The sequence below is a fragment of the Dromaius novaehollandiae genome, chromosome 4, assembly GCF_036370855.1.
Source record: "Dromaius novaehollandiae isolate bDroNov1 chromosome 4, bDroNov1.hap1, whole genome shotgun sequence".
NCBI lineage: Eukaryota > Metazoa > Chordata > Aves > Casuariiformes > Dromaiidae > Dromaius > Dromaius novaehollandiae.
The window spans coordinates 63,618,209-63,634,321 of record NC_088101.1 but is presented as its reverse complement, the minus strand read 5'-3'; the positions used below and the strand labels follow the sequence as shown (position 1 = coordinate 63,634,321).

At 39.3% G+C, this 16,113-nt stretch overlaps 1 protein-coding gene across 17 annotated transcripts in view; it reads left to right on the top strand.

Annotated features, from left to right (window-relative positions):
* C4H4orf19 (chromosome 4 C4orf19 homolog) overlaps positions 1-16,113 on the top strand; it is a 45,099-nt gene that overhangs the window by 15,934 nt on the left and 13,052 nt on the right. For 2 of the 17 annotated variants that reach the window (XR_010389094.1, XM_064511313.1), the window contains exons 2-5: positions 3,744-3,793; positions 6,316-6,406; positions 9,179-9,318; positions 15,974-16,084. The gene's annotated coding sequence lies outside the window, so the exon portion shown is untranslated. Of the gene's footprint in view, positions 1-3,743; positions 3,794-4,534; positions 4,578-5,101; positions 5,185-5,827; positions 6,094-6,315; positions 6,407-9,178; positions 9,319-11,093; positions 12,567-15,973; positions 16,085-16,113 lie in introns of those variants that run through there. The other 15 variants (XR_010389095.1, XM_026093754.2, XM_064511315.1 and 12 more) reach the window with 14 other exon arrangements.

The window sequence follows — 16,113 nt, the reverse complement described above, 5'->3', positions numbered from 1 at the left end:
CATAGCCTTCAGCATCATATATTTCTTACTTCTAATAGCAAAAGCTTTACTTTTAAGCCATTCCTATAAGTTAGTTTTTGACTGAATCTCTAATCTTCTGACTGAAAGGATTATAGACCTAATGTATTTTCTTAAGGGATTTTTCTACTTATGGAATCAGTCTGCAATCTTCTCACTCTAAATTAAGACACAGGATTTATTATCATCCATTTCCATACCCTCAGAAATGTGAATGGAGGGAAATCTCATTCTGCAAGAGGCTCCCCATGGTTCTTTGCCCATGGAATAGCTTATGACAGTGGATTACACTCTTCAGAAACCTGCGTAATTCCCGCAGCTAAACTAGATGTTGCTTTGCCACCACTGATTGAAAATTGTTGGAGGCTGGGAGGTAACTGGGTATCTGAGAATACTACTTATGAAGAGCCAGGTCCTAAGCAAGGTAGCTACAAGTCCAGGTCAAAACCCGCAAAGTGGAAAGCCCTGGACACATTTATATCATGTAATTTTAATGAAGGTGGCAGAGGAAAGTGAAAGAAAACATCCAAAGTGCACACATCTTCTCCTTCTGCACCCTCTCGCCCCCGCCCAGTAAATCCATGTTTTGTTGTAAGAATATAGAGACCACAAGCTCCTAGGTAAATGCGAACAAGGTGACAATCCAAAACGCCATGCCCCGCCGCGGCGGAGCAGAGAGGCACTGCAGCGAGCCATCTCTCCAGCCAAACGCGAGGGAAACAACGTGTTCAGGCTTGCAGCATGTCCTTGGCCCACATATAATTCACCTCTTACTGTTACATAACATGAAGAAATGACAACCAGGAACTCAGCCCTGGTGTTTTAGACTAGAACACAAAAGGGCTGAAAACAAGCCCTTCCCCAAACACATCCCCATTAAGCTTCTGACGCAATGCAGAGATGGGCGAGACAGCTAAAAGCAAGGCATGACTGCAGATAAGACAGCAAACAACCTGCCTTTAATTTGTCAGATTCTTCAGTAATAAAGTGGTAAACCAACACACAGCTAAGTCTACGACTCAAGTCCAAATGATTCACAGTCCAACTTTTACCAAACTTAAAAGCCACATAAGTTTCTGCCCCTTGGAGAGCAACTGGCTCTTGCCACAGAGAAGAAACCACAGAACAGACAGCATTAAGTTTAAGCTCAGTTCTCATGTGAATGCACGCTGTGAACTCTGGTGACAAAAGAGTGGAAGAAATGCAGCCTCTTTCACCTTCCCTACTCTGAAAATGGCCTTGTCCAGTAACGAGATGGGACCAGCAGCTGGGCACGATGACTTTTGCAATTGTTTGTATGTGAGATACCAGCGCACGCAACACAGAGCCTTTACAGAAAATTGCACTGCTGAAATTGGGCTGATGAGGACTTTTCACGTGATAAAGTGTCTCCTGGTATAGCTTTAATAATAATTTAATCATTTAATAATAATTTAAAGAATGATTAAAATCTTTTGATTTAAAGCTGTTACATTCAGATGAGAAAGCTAAAATATTTATTCTACAGTTCTCTCATAACACGCACAGAGATCTAGCATACCAGTCGCCCGGCGTTCTTTCCAAACATTTCTTGTTATACATGCTTTTGTTTTGGCATGAGGGTTTAAAAAACAAGGATTATGGATCTTTTGAAGCTATAAGTGTTTCATGGAAAGGAAGAGAGGACTAAGAATTTTGCCAGATCAAAATGTGCAGTGACTTGCACTTTTAACACTCACTTTAAATCTTAAGTGCCACATATATATTCATAAACACACTCACCACAAGTCCAGTAATATTGTTCTGGAAGGCAGAAGCCCCATTCTCCTGAAGCCCCAGCTAGAGTCCTGCCCACAACACTCTCTGAGAAAACAAACCTCAGATTTTGATATAAGGTAGAAGTCAGCCATTATAGCTATTTTTCAGTATTTGAATAACGTGCCACTGTTTTCCATGATTCTTTCCTTGGAGACTAAGCCCACATCTCAGAAACATCCACACTAACCAAAAAAAAAAAAAAAAAACCAAAAAAAACCCATCCACATAGAAAAGTTAATACAATGCTCTGAATTACTGTTTATTCTAGCATAACCAGTCTTTCTTAGTATACATTTTTCAAAGTTATCTAGGTGCCTAGAGGGACACAATGAAACATACACTGCAATAGAGACTATAGGGAAGGTATAACCGTCTTGCTATGTAATATATATGCCAGGGAATATTTAGACAGATCAAAATAGGGAAAAATTCAGAGTGCAGCAAATGAAATTCTTCCTCCAGTACAACTAGCTTGGGCGACTGGCACCTATAAATTTGTCACCAAGGGAAAGAGTATAATGAGGTTTCCTTGCAAAACGAGCATTATCCAGTGTAACAACAGTGAATTTGACAAAATTAAACATAAGTTTAAAAAAGCTAAAAGTTCTAGGAGATAGAAGCCTTCATACTACAGAGACTTAAGCCATGTTTGATGACAAGTAGCAGTTGCATAATATCAGCTCCTTGAGGGGAGACTGCACATCTTGTTCTAAGGTATCTGATGCTGACCACAAGACTGAAATTGGGTCTGATCCAGCTGGGCAGTTTCAGTGTCTCTCTACATACAAGAAGATAGAATTAAAAATACAAGAAAAATCAGACAATAAAGTCAGAAATATTCCTGATTATCCAATGTAGGGACATTTTTAAAAAGAATAACCTTTTCTTTCTTTTCTTTTCTTTTTAATGGAGTGGCAGGATAAACCTACCTTTTTTTTTTTTAACATATATAAGGGAATTCAACATGTAATTAAATTCCCAGTCAGATGAAAAACACCCTTTTTGTTTTCCCCTACCATATCCTATAGCAGCCGTTATTAATGCTCTTGTTGAGCAGAACTCAGGTGGAACCAGGGAAGTGACACTAGCCATCCAATGCCATCAAACCCACTGCTGCTTCGTGGCTATGATCTGGGTGTTGAAAGAACAAGGATTTGTTGCAATCATTGGCTTGCCACCTGCTTGAGGCATTCAACTATATCCAGCACAATCAGGCTGGCAAGCACTCATGAGTAAATACACAATAACATTTGTATGTTTACAGCATCTGTGAAAGGTGTGGGGAGGACAATTTCTTTACAGCATGTTTCCAAAGCAAGTCAAACCCATTAATTAAATCCATTCTCTTGTCCTGCTTCAAAAGGAAAAACAGAGCTGATTTATGGGCATTGACAGCTGCAGGAACCAGGAGTTGTTTTTGGTCTCTCTCTGTCTCTAATTAATTTTTAAGCATCTGGGCAGGCTGATTTCTCAGATTTGGATCATATGAAAGGCTGCATGTCCTCAACTTGCACAAAGAAAGAAAAGGAAGGTGCTCCATACACAGAGTACTGTCTGGCAAACTGCCATGATTTCTCAATGCTGGCTGAATAACTTTTACAGAAATTGGGTACCTGAACACCTTTGTGCCCAAGTAACTTGCAGGATGAAGATGAAAAGGTCCCACTCACAAGACATTTCTTATCTAGTCATTATTTTGCTCGTGCTGACAACAAAAGCTTTAAGATGAGAAACAAATGGTACTTGAGAAGCAATGTAGTCTACTGCAACTAACAATTCTCTTGTTAACTACATACCCCCAGAGAAATTGCCTCAAATTTCTTCTAAATGGAAGATAAATGTCTCTGTATTGCCAGAGCAAATGGCAACATATGCAATAGCAATATATAGCAATACAGCATGGATTTCATGTTCCTTTCCTCTTCCAGGTTCTTTAAACAAGAGACAGATTGCTAGTATTTTGGCCTGAAATCTGAAGGTAAGCAATCAGAAAAATTCTAACACCCAGTCTAAGAACAGGAAATTGTTACAGAAGTGGAAAACTTAGGATGCAGAACTTTCATCCCAGATTTCTGGGAGATCTTTATCTGTAAAGGAGTACGCAAACACAGACAGAGTAAATTGACGCTGCATTACGTGCCTTGCAGAGCCATATGCTGTTGTCACAGACACTGCCAATAAAGCTCAAAGTTTCCTGTGCATTTATGAGCTGAGACCTGGCTGTTACATGTTTTTAACATGCTCTAGACCTATATTGACTTCTACTAAGTAGAAGGCTGGGCCAGATGAACTCCAGGTGTCCCCTCCAGTGCAGTATTTTGTGATACTACATAACACTTCATAAATATGAGATAGATTTAGTTTGTTGTGATTCATGCTCAAGGCAGCAAAAAGCTGGCTAGGAACAAGGATAGCACTATCTAATGTAGCTCATGATCACTACTTGCCAGAAAGAAATAGAAAGTAGCCAGCACGGTCTGTGAAACTGGTGGAACAAACAGAACATAAAAATGTCTCTTACTGCCAACGACCCAGCTTCAGAAATGGCCTAACAGATAGTTATAGCTAATAACCTGTATCTAGACACAAATGGGCACATGATAATATACTGCAAGATCAACTAAATGGAGAGCGTTATCATAAGCTGCCTTAGCTAACTGAAAGGTGCTAATAATTCTTCAGAAATCCCTTGTCCCTATTTGAATATATCTCGTTACAGACAAATACACCAGCAGTTTATGGCATTTTCAGTTTATGGCAAGGTAAGCAAAACTCACTCACATAGGTGGGAGGTGGAAGTTCAGTCCATGCAACCCAGAAACTAGCAAGATCACAGGGCTCTTCCAGAAGGCTACCTATTTTTCACCTGCAGCATAAAGCTATCTCCTCTTGTCAGTCTGTCTTTACCACTCAGGAAATAACTTGTACCTTTTTGGTTGCTGCTCAGGCTCACCACAAATCAGGGAGATCAGTCAGATCTAGAAGAGCTGTTAAACAGTGCTGATTGAAATGTTAATTAATGAATGGTACCTCAGTTACCCACTTATGTGTTTCATGTTGTTAGTGACAAGGTTTATATTTACAGGGAGCATAATGGCATAATTCAAGAACTAGTGTACTGATAAATATTAAAAAAGGTCTTGAAAAGCCTCTTAAAATTCAAGAAAGACTAATAAATAACCTCAATATTATTTTACAAAAAAAACTTACTATTCATTTATCATCCTCTTCAACAAGGTAAGATAGCTTTAGTTACCTACATTTTTATTTTTCCTTATTGCTATAGAACAGAAGGGAGAAGTATACTCCAAGCAAGGGAGAAGTGGACTCCAAGCATTAATAGAAGCAATTTAGGATTTTCAAATTCAGGTTTGATTTCATAAAACTTCTCAATTTCATGACCTTGCAACAGAATCTTAAAGGCTTTGATTCCACTCCTAGGAGGGTTAATCACAGTTCTATCATCAACATGCAATGGGCCTATGTTTTATAGTAACCCTCATATAAAGTCCAGCTCAACCTGCCTTGCACAAAGAGCATACTAACACAACTATATGTAAACATTTATAGTGAAATACATGGGCAGAAATGCCAAGAATGTATGTAAATCAGAGGTTTGTTCTGCTGAAATTTGAATTGAGATGAAGAGCTGAACTGACCAAAAAGACCAAAAAAAGCTATTGGACAACAGAGTCTGCAGCAGAGAAAGTATTTGAACAATACCACAAAAGCACAGCAAGGCCAAGGTTATTAGAGAAGGGAAAGGAGAGGAAATACATGCCACAGGGCATAGATTAAAAATAATAGGGATAGCCAAACATTTTCTGAAATCGTCAGGGAGAGCAGTGAGGTCTAATACTCTTGGCCAAAACCAGAAAATAAGTAATGTCTATGATCAGCTTATCTCCAGATAAGCTTGAAGGCCCAAGTTATGAATTTTTGGAAGAAAGAGTTAAATGCTGTTTTTTTGTTTTGTGGGGGGTTTTTTTCCAGCAAAATATACACTAGTCCTCTTTGATTCTTAGGGTGAGGAAGGCTATTTTCTTAGGAAAAGTACTTGGTGGGCTTCTTACAACACTCTACAACACAGAACCTCTGTATGGTTCCTGAAAACTGTATGGAGGGAGCTCCCCGTGGAGCACCAAGATAGGTGGAACGGAGCAGCAACCTCCTAGCCTGCACAGCGACAGAACCACCCCACATGCACGCTTCAGTCACAGGACAGATACGGCTTTAAAAACAAAAGCCTACAAAGGGATCCAACAGCAGAACAAGAAGGTAAATATAGAAATAAGTGTTCATGGTGTCTGAAAGGTTAATTTTGTACAGCACAAAGAGCACCCAAGGTTTATGGCAAAACAGGCTTATCACACCACATTTAGATTTTGAACGTATGGCTTTGAGATAGCATATTTTCCAGCAACTAAATGAAATGGAAAATGCAAATTGGAGCTTCTACAGAATAAGAACTAAGAGCCTAATTTTTTTTTTTAATTCCAGGTTATTTTGGAATGTGAAAACTACTTGTTGCTTGGATCCATGACAACCATGCAGATACTATTGACTTGGATAAACAACCTACACTGACATGGTAAGTGTATTCCAAAGATGAGGTCTGAGTTCATTTGTAGTTACGTCTTGCAGTAAACTGGAGCACTTAGTGTGTTAGGCTTTCTCAAAAAGAGTAATATAAAAAGTATTAAACAACATAAGTAAGCAGCATGTGGCAACATTCCTTGATTTACAAACATTGTTTTATGCATCAGACAAAGTTTCCAAGAACACCTCAAAAAGGATGTTGCTAAGCAAGGATGTTAGTAAAAGAATATTTAGTTATGAATTAGTTATGAGTGAAGTTTGCAGGAATAACAGCCACATTCCACACTATCACCAAGTAAAAGACGAGAAAGCTCCAAATGCAATGAAAAAGAGATATTTTTAACTCAAGTTTAAGTACAAACATAGAAATGGTTTATGCCTGATCCTGGCTGACAGAGAAAACGAACTACTGGTTCACTTGAAAGTCAGCTTCTGCATGTGCATCGAGCATTTGACACTGAGCACTCATTTTAGCACTCATTTTAACATTATATGCAGTTAGTTTCACTAACTCACTGCTTTTCCTTTAAAAAAGACCCTATTCTGGGGTCAAAAGCCAGTCAAACACCTTGTTATTTTCAAGCAGAAGTTCACAGTGAAATCACTTTATCCCTTGACATGATATAATGGGTATGCCTACAACTTACCAGCAGCTATGACTCCTATCAGCTGTCCTTTTTGGCATTTTTCTTTTCCATTTCCAGAGAAATATAGAAACATATTTCCTAGCAGACTTAAAATAAACAAACAAAACCCAATTATAAATTGAAAGAAAACCCTTTAGCTAATCTGCTGTTCCAAAAGCAGACAAAAGCAACTCACCATAGATAAGAATGCACCATAGAGCTTAGTTAAACAGGAGGCATCTTTCACATTTGTTAAATAAAATCTGCATCTTTTCAACATGTGGCAAGAGGCCATGGATTTTATTTTCATTTAAAAGTTCCATGGTATGCATAAATGTTTAGGCCATGGTTTACACAAAACAAATGAGGACATGAAGACAAAATTACACTGTTAAGTAAGATTAATTAGAGATTAGGACAGAAATTAAATGGAAGAATCTACTTTATAATTAATAATGACAGCTATATCAAATAAGAATAGCATTAAGGTAAAAAGAGATACAAGAAGACTCCAGGAAAAAGTTACTTAAAAAATAGATAGTAACAAACAATAACATATTCTTCATAAGCATTATTATTTACTCCATCTGAAGTACAAAAGGCACCTTTAACAGATGCATAGAAACTTTCTCAACTCTTTGCATCAGAGTAAGATTGAATAGGGCTATAAATCTCCAAAGTGCTGCACAAACATTAAGCTCTGGGAAGGATATGAAATTGTAATGTACAAGACGAGTTAAGTGACTTGCTGTAGGGCAACAGAGCAAATGCGTGAATCAAGGGTTCCCAGGCTCTCCTTAACAATGAGTCACATCGTGTATCTGGGCCACTTGAATTTGATCCCAGATCGCAAGCTGCTGAATTACAAATTCAGCAGTATGCACTTATTTTTAAGTCATCTTTCAGGCTCTTAATAGAAAAGCTTCTAAATATTGCCTTTGGGTCAAACGCTATGCATTGTCGTCTTCTTGACGATGTAGGCTTACAGCAGCTGTGAAACTACATGTACAGCTAAGGGTATTTTCAAACCTGAAAGCTAGCAGTGACATTTTATGAGAACTTTTCAGATTTTAACTGCAAATCTGGTTCATATAATCGCAACTATGCAAATCCAGAGTATGTACGCAAACATGGTGTAGCAAAAACAGCAGCAAATGCAATGACCATGAAATTGCCTTGTACTGTTACCCCCAGCCCTATTACCTACTGATGCTGAATTCATTAATAAATTACTATGGCTTACATCCTAAATGAGTTCTGCTGATAGGGATTGCAAGGCCATAAGAACCTCACCATCTCACAAGAAACATCATGCAATTTCAAAAATCACACCAGCACATTCAACTCTATCTGGAATACAGGTTGGTAATACAAGCTGCACTGAAATTTCTCAAGTTATTGTTGCTGAAGCAGAGAGATGCTGGGGATCAGAGAAAGCACATGGCACAAATTCTAAAATCCACAGCAAAATACATTGTCTGTTTCACAAAAATGAGCTTGACTTCGTGATTAATATTTACTCCAGCTTTGCACATACACACAGATCCACACAGGCATATGCCCACATTCCATTTGCTATGAGAAATACAGAAAATATTAACATTTTTAAAGGTGCAAAAGCATCTGCTTTGTTTTATTCCAACTCTACCATTATCTTACAAATTTCTCTCTGTAAATTCTCAACAGAAAACATTTTAGTGAATTTTCCATTTAGCCTAGAGCACACTTATCTGAAAGAACAATAGCTTTATCAGATACCTAGAATATTATTGACATGCCAGAGGCATTTCTTAAGTTTCCAAGTTCACGAAAATCTGAAGGAGAAAGTTCTAACAAGCATAAAGTAAAGTTTTAGCTGATACTATAAATATCCTGGCCCCTAGCAAAGAAAGAGAATCCCATAATACTGTGTATTTGAAGATTTTCTAATTTTATTGTTGTTGTTTAGAGTATAAACATTTCACGTGAGCCCTAGCTCACAGTAGCAGGCAAGCTCATGCTCACTTTAAGCAGGTTAGCATTCCAATTCAGCTCAAAGGGATGAGCATACTACTCAAGTGATTTATTTGATCATTGTCTAAATTAAGAATTTACAAGGGCATGAAGAGGAGGTTTTTACATTTCCACATCGTTTGCAGTAGTCAGCCTCCACCTCACAGTACCCTGCTTCGCTTTGTGGACACACGAAGAGACCACTTGCAAAGTGTTGTTTTGTTACTGCAGGATCAAGACATTTAAAACAAACTTTTCAAGCAGTCAATGGAGTACAAACTGATTGGTAAGACTTTTTTTTTTAATTCTCCTTGTGTGGGTTTAAGATTTACTAGCCATTCACTATTATACCTTCAGCATACCAGAATAGCGAATGTGACTGGATTACTTTTCTCTCTGAAGTACTTCACTGCATTTTCTAATGATGATGCTTTGTGGTTACAAGCACTGGGTGACAAAACTGGTTCTGAACTGTGTCTCTTTCGCCTAATATTTCCGTGGTAACAAATAAAAGCTTGCCTGTTTCCACTTTGAAGTTTAGAAAAAGTTAAATACCATAAAGAAGAAATACAAGAACACAAAGTTGACTCATTCTAAGTCAAGTAACAGAGGACAAAAATGGAAGGAGAAAATGCTGAAAGGCTGGCAAAAGTTCATGAGAAGGACAAGCTAAGAGAACGGGGAAAAGAAAGAGGGAAATTTGGTGAAGGAGATGATGTTCAAAAATATGAGAATTGATTCGAGTTCAAGAGGGAGAGCGTGCTGACCTCTAACAGTTCCCTTTCAAAGAGCTGCAGGTTATTCCATTAGATGGACAAATCCAATATCCTGACAATTTTAAGAAAGCTCCTGGGTCCTTTTTTTTTTTTCTTCAGAAGAGAATGAGTGAGTCATACTGTTTCCAGCTTTATCCAATTTTCTTTGTATTAAAAGAGGCTAATGTTCTGAATGTTAGAACAACACCACACTATCTGCCACTAGCAATCTTTTGGATCGTATAAACAAATCAGAAGCATTTGAAATATTCAAGGCAAGATGATTTGGGAGACACAAAGCTCCAGTTGAATACCATGGCTGGGATCGTATATCCTACCTGGCCTCAATCCTGCCTAAAGGCATATATGCAAAAACTCCAATATCTGTTTGAAGCAATCTCCATAGACATCCAAGCCTACTTTCAGAATATTACTCCCTTAAGTAAAAAGTTATGATATACTTAAAGGATAAAGGCCTGCTAAATACCAGCAGTGTTTCTTCATACCCACATCCAAAAACCCAGTGAGGAGGAAAAAAAAGAAAGAAACAGTGAGCCCATTCACAAAACTGGTAGGCAAACAAAAGACGAGTTCTCAATAACTCAGGATGCCAAAACTACTTATGAGTTAACTTGTACATATACATTTAGTTCACTTACATTTAATTGTTGCTTTAATATTAAAAGTTTTTATTATTTTATTTTAATCTACAAGTATTCTATAAATTCTGAAGTGTGTCAGGTCCCCACCTCCGCTCCTTTCCTCCCTTCCTCTATTCACAAAGCGCATCCCAGATCACCTAAAAATTCAAAGTCTTACAAAAATATTTTTCAAAGGTTCTGCTATCTACACTCCCCAAATTGCTGCAGAAGGTTACTGGGTTTCTGTTGCTGCACAGAGCTTACAAGCCAAGTTTTTACAAGAGGGAACAGCATTCAGTACATGAAAGATCATCTCTAAGATCCAAGAAGAGCTTGATTTCATAGCAGCATACCGTGTGCTGCTATGCTGCGAGCTAGTGGCAGTTACATAGCGTAATCACAAAATACTGCTGGGAACCCATCTGGCGTGTGCATTTTTCTTACAGACTTCATCCTATGGCAGTAGAACACAGCCTTTGCACAGACTGTGGGATCTTTTCAGTTTTCCTAATGCCCCAAGCAGAATTTCTGACTGACAACAGCATTCATAAAATTGACACAATAAAAATGAAAGTATTCCAGAAGGCCACAAAAGAGAAAATATATATATATATATCTAGTTGAGAAATAATCCAAGTCAAGAAAATATTTCAATATTTAAACAGGCTCACTGTCTTCAGCTACTCTGAACTCTGAAAATGGAAGTCTAAGGAAAAGTGACTTTTGAACCAGCAGAGAGCAAAAAGCAGCTTAACAGGCAGTTGTGCTGACATATGCAATTCAAGTAAAAAAATTGTTGGTTTTCCTGTCAGTGCTGCAAAGAAAATCAAACTGTGCAGTTTCTGGTTCGTTCAGCCCCAGAAGGAATAAATATTCTGAAAGCCAGATTCTGTCTTTATTTGCGTTCTACTGATGCTCTCTGGTGAGGGTGAGGAAACTGAGGCAGACCATGGTGGTTAGAAAAGAACCAGGTGAGGATCTACTTTGTATTCACATTGCCATATTGATCCTGCATTGCTAAAGGGTCTTAGGGACTGCTGTATCCATTCAAACCAATGACCTGAGTGACCAGGGATATCCTCATTTTCTTCTGAGCACCTGGGTTTAGTGCTACTTCATGTTTCGGTCACACGTAGAGACTGAGGTCCTCTGGCTATGCCTCATTATTCACTCCAATTTATCAGTTTGCTCAGCACCATCTCACGCAGGCAGAGCTGGACATAGCCAAAAGTAACTCTGTCATGGGCTGGACACAGAACTTCCTACTCTTTCTGATCTCGGCACCTGCCTTTCTCAAATTCAGCTATAATTTCTAACCTATCTTTTACCAGAGACAGTAGCATCTTTGACCTGTTGCTATCTTTAACAGATGTCTTTGACCTCTCAGTACCTGTTGAATTTTCTCAGCACTCATATACTTTACCAAAGCCTTTAATATATTGATGGAGCAAGCAGCATGATTGTTCCTATCTCTCTACTCTTTCTGACATAAATTTACTGAGTCTTGTGAAGTTTTTAAGTCCTTCTTCTTTACTTCATCTCTCATCCAGACACAGAGATTGAAATCTCACTTCTCCAGCTAACTCTGCACACAGAACTAGAAACATCTGTAAGAAAGCTACTATAAGACCTTTTGTTTATGCCATTTCCTTAATACTTTAAAGATAGGTCCTATGGACCAACTGGAGAAAACGCACCAGATTTTGAACCGTATGTAGTCTTCATGCCAGAAGAAACAGTTCAGCTGTTAGGTGGAGGAAAAAAGTATAGAACAATAATATATGCATAAAAACCTCAGTGTCTGCAGTGAAATAGACAGCTAGTCATAATTTAGTCAATGGAGGGACTCATCAAGTTTCTTTTGAAGTAAACTGAAATGTGTCCACTGATTTCGGTGAGAACTGGAAAAGGTCAAATGTAGAATGGATGATTGTTTCTCAGGTAGAGAGATATCACGCAGAACATGCACGCACCCTGTGCAAAAGATTTATGGGCTTCAGGATGCTCAGTTATGGTCACTGAAGAGGAGTAAATGCCATTACGGAATGTCACTGAAGCAACATGCAACAGTTCAGGCTGTTTGTTTCTCTGGCTGGTATGACAGGGGGAAAAAAGCTAGAGCAGATTAGGAAGGGACAAGGACAGGCATTAGGTAACACAAAGTACATATATTTCTTGCAAAAACCGGGAAGCAGTCTTTTGTGATGGTATAGAATGGGAACTAGATAAGAAGGTAGGGAACAGAGTAGTATTTTGCAGTATTCAAATATTCTGCAAAAGATTAGGAGCAAATAACAGTTTTTAAAAGATACACTGAAATGATGTGAACATGGCACAGAATTTCCAAATTATGTTTTTTATTTTTACTGCAACATCTTCATAAGCTACTTCATATTCTAAAAGGAACATTAAAAAACTGGAACTCCAACATCTATGACATACAGCAATTGCCATGTGCTTCCCTCTCAGCAAACATATGCAACCAAGTCAAACAGATTCTTTGCATGATGCTTTTCGACTATTCCCCTAAGAAGTCCCTGAGGCAAAAGAGCAAAGACCCTTTGAATTCCAAAACCAGGTCCTCAGTAACTGTGCTTCCAAGGCACCACTTTACCAACAGGAAGAAAAAACTGCTTCACAGATCTAGAATACAAAAATGTACAATTCTGTGGACCTATTCACTGTTTAGGCTTTGTTTACATTTTTATATCCGTATCTTTCCTTACAACCTAAGCACCTGCCATGTCATTTCTTTTATTGCAATGGCACAAAAATGAGGAAATCTGAAAATGAGGAAATCTGCATCTGAGCTGGCCTGCAAGACTGTGCAAATGAGTAATATTTCTCTCTCAAAAAGATTCACTGTATGATACATATGAAGCACACAAAATCTCCACTCTCCTCAGGGAGGAAAGTCACAAATCAGCTGCCAGCGCTCAGTCTCTAATACAGCAGCCCACACCGTTCTACTGCTAGGTCGGCAGGCCCCAGATCCTCTGTGATGTCCCATCTAGCTATCAGATAAACAAGTTATCCATATGGACAACTTGTCAGTCCTTATTCAAACTTCCATTTCACTGAACACAATCTGGTTTACTGCACATCACACAGTGTTCCTCTGGTCAGAGCAGAGCCTTTTGAAGTAGAGTCAGGGGAAAAAAGTGAGTTTTAAAACACTTCCTATTCTACCTCCAGTATTAGTTGTTTCCACTCTAATACTTTGAGATTCCTGGTGACACTTCAGTGAACTTTAAGTTCTCTAGTCCAAAACTGAGGTCCACGCCACACTCTGGATGTCCACCGGCACTTCATTTCCACCCAGGTGTCTAGCTGAGTAAAGTTACTTCGATGGACATAGCCAGAGCTGTTACCATCTTGACAGGTCTCAGCAAAAGCTCTTCTAGGAATCACAGAATAAGCCTAAGAACAAATAGTCTTAATTATATTAGGAACTGAGAAGGACTGTCCAGCCAAATACATGATAGGACAGGGAGCTGAAGTTAAGAATAGGAGTTATAATCAGATATCCATATGCATGTAAGGCAAGAGGGACAAGGTGATTCGGATCTCAGCTAGATACTCAGTTTCCATCAGCTGAGTCTGCTGAGAGCTTACGAACCCCTTGCAGTAGGATACAGCTATACCAGAGTTCCTAGGGACTGAAACTGCATGGGGCTGTTGAGGATACAAACCCTGGTAGGTGCATTAAGGCCATGCAGACTGAGAGCACGAATTTCGACCTAAAACACAGGAGCCACAGCAACTCCCGCCAAAACTGCAGTGGAGGTGGTGATTATTTTAGACAGCATTCAAAAGGTTAAAAAATCCTCTCAGAAAGCCCAGGTTCAGTTTGTCCCTCAGCCTCAAACTCATGTCTCTTAGCTATCAAAGTGACATCCTCAACAACATGTTGTGAAGTGGGCTGCTGAAGTTGTGCCCCTGCAAAGGGAATAATCCCAGAGAGCACAAGCAGAGTAAAAGAGAAAGTGAATTTTAGCCCAGTGGCAGGGCCATTCAGCTGGAAAGCAAGCAGGATGCCTCTCAGTCCCTGATTTGTGGGCTGTTTCTATGTTAAATATGTTAAAAAGACATTGGATACAATCAAGAATAGTTTTTTTCAAACCAGGGGTTGAAACCCACGAATCCATTCCCCAGAGGGCAAGTCACACAAGCCCACAGAGATACACCTTAACCTCCTGAAAGAGATGAAATTTCAGAGGCAATCCCTCTTCATTACAGAAAAATTGGCTATAGCTATTTTGAGGCTCCAACTGTGTCTCCAAACACAGATCCCCACATGGGCCTAGCCTAACACAATTACCAAATTAAATATAGTTTATGTGCTGATTGCTTCTTTCACACGTACATGACCATCTGCTTACCGTATCCATTTTTTGCCTTGTCACACATTTAGACTGTACATCCTTTGGGAAAGTGAATGCATTTCTACGTTTGTTTCTGCACAATATGGCCCTAAATATCACTCCAGGTTTTAGGAGCCCCTAGAGTACAAATCATTATAATAAATAGGATTAACAATTTTAAAAGACAGGAAATACAAACTTCAGTAACTGAAACACCAGACAGCGATGTAAGTTGGGAAAGAACAGACATAGAGAATAAGCTTGGCTGAAGAGGAAATGAGCGTTTTTATGCTACAAACTATATTTGTTTTTCTCTTGTGCAAACTGGCTACTGATTGTGAGAGTTTTACCCTTTGCTCCACTCTTCCTTTTAATCATCTAAAATAAAACGAACGTTTCATATGGTAAATAGTGGGGGTGGGGAAATGCTCTCTGACCTACCCCTGTGAGTGGTGAGGACCAAGGCAGAGGGAACGCATTGTTTCCTCTTAAATTTCTAACAAAAATTTAAAGTCAGTTGCAAAGGGTTTAACAAAGGACATGTTCAGATCACCTCTAAGCAGCACTCTACCACAGTGTTAAGGGCCTTATAAATAGCCCCATTTTCACTATGAACTATCCTTACTTTCTCAGAGATGTTTTAAAAAAAGCCTACAGCTACCATGGAGATTAGTCAGTGAATGAAACAGCACAGTAATGACTTCGAAGTGAAAAATGGTGACAGGGTATGGGAATGGTCCAGCTGTATTTTAGAAGTATTCAGTGCCTTTCAAAGTTCAGGTACGTCAAAACACCGATGGGCACTATATGTGCAGAGGCTGCCTGCAAACTTGCTAGTCATGCAGGACACACGCTGCAAGGTGCTGAGGGCACTTCCCAGGGCAAAGCACCGCTGCTCCTGGCCATTCCTCCCACGCTCAAGAGTATCCAGCATCTCACATTTGGTACCCAGCAAAACTAGGCCCTAAACAACTCACACAAACAGCCTTGGACGTTAGAGACTGTTTATTAAGGGAGTGAGTGCAGACCAGGATAAAAGGCTGGAAAGAGGGGAAGCACTAGAGATGGGCTGGTGTCTGAGAGCCCAGCACTATCAGGGATGGAGAACAGCTTATTCTGCTCATAAAGGCAACAGGATGCAGAAGATCCCAGTCTGGGAAACACATCTCTTCCTTTAACAGTGTGCAGGAGAGAGGAAAGCTGCCTGCTGGGAAGAGAAGGGGCAACAGCTATGATCAAAAGTCAACAGGGGACTTCATATACAGAGAAATACTGTCAGGAAGCCACTAAGGGTAAGTGGAAGATCTGGCTGACCTTACTG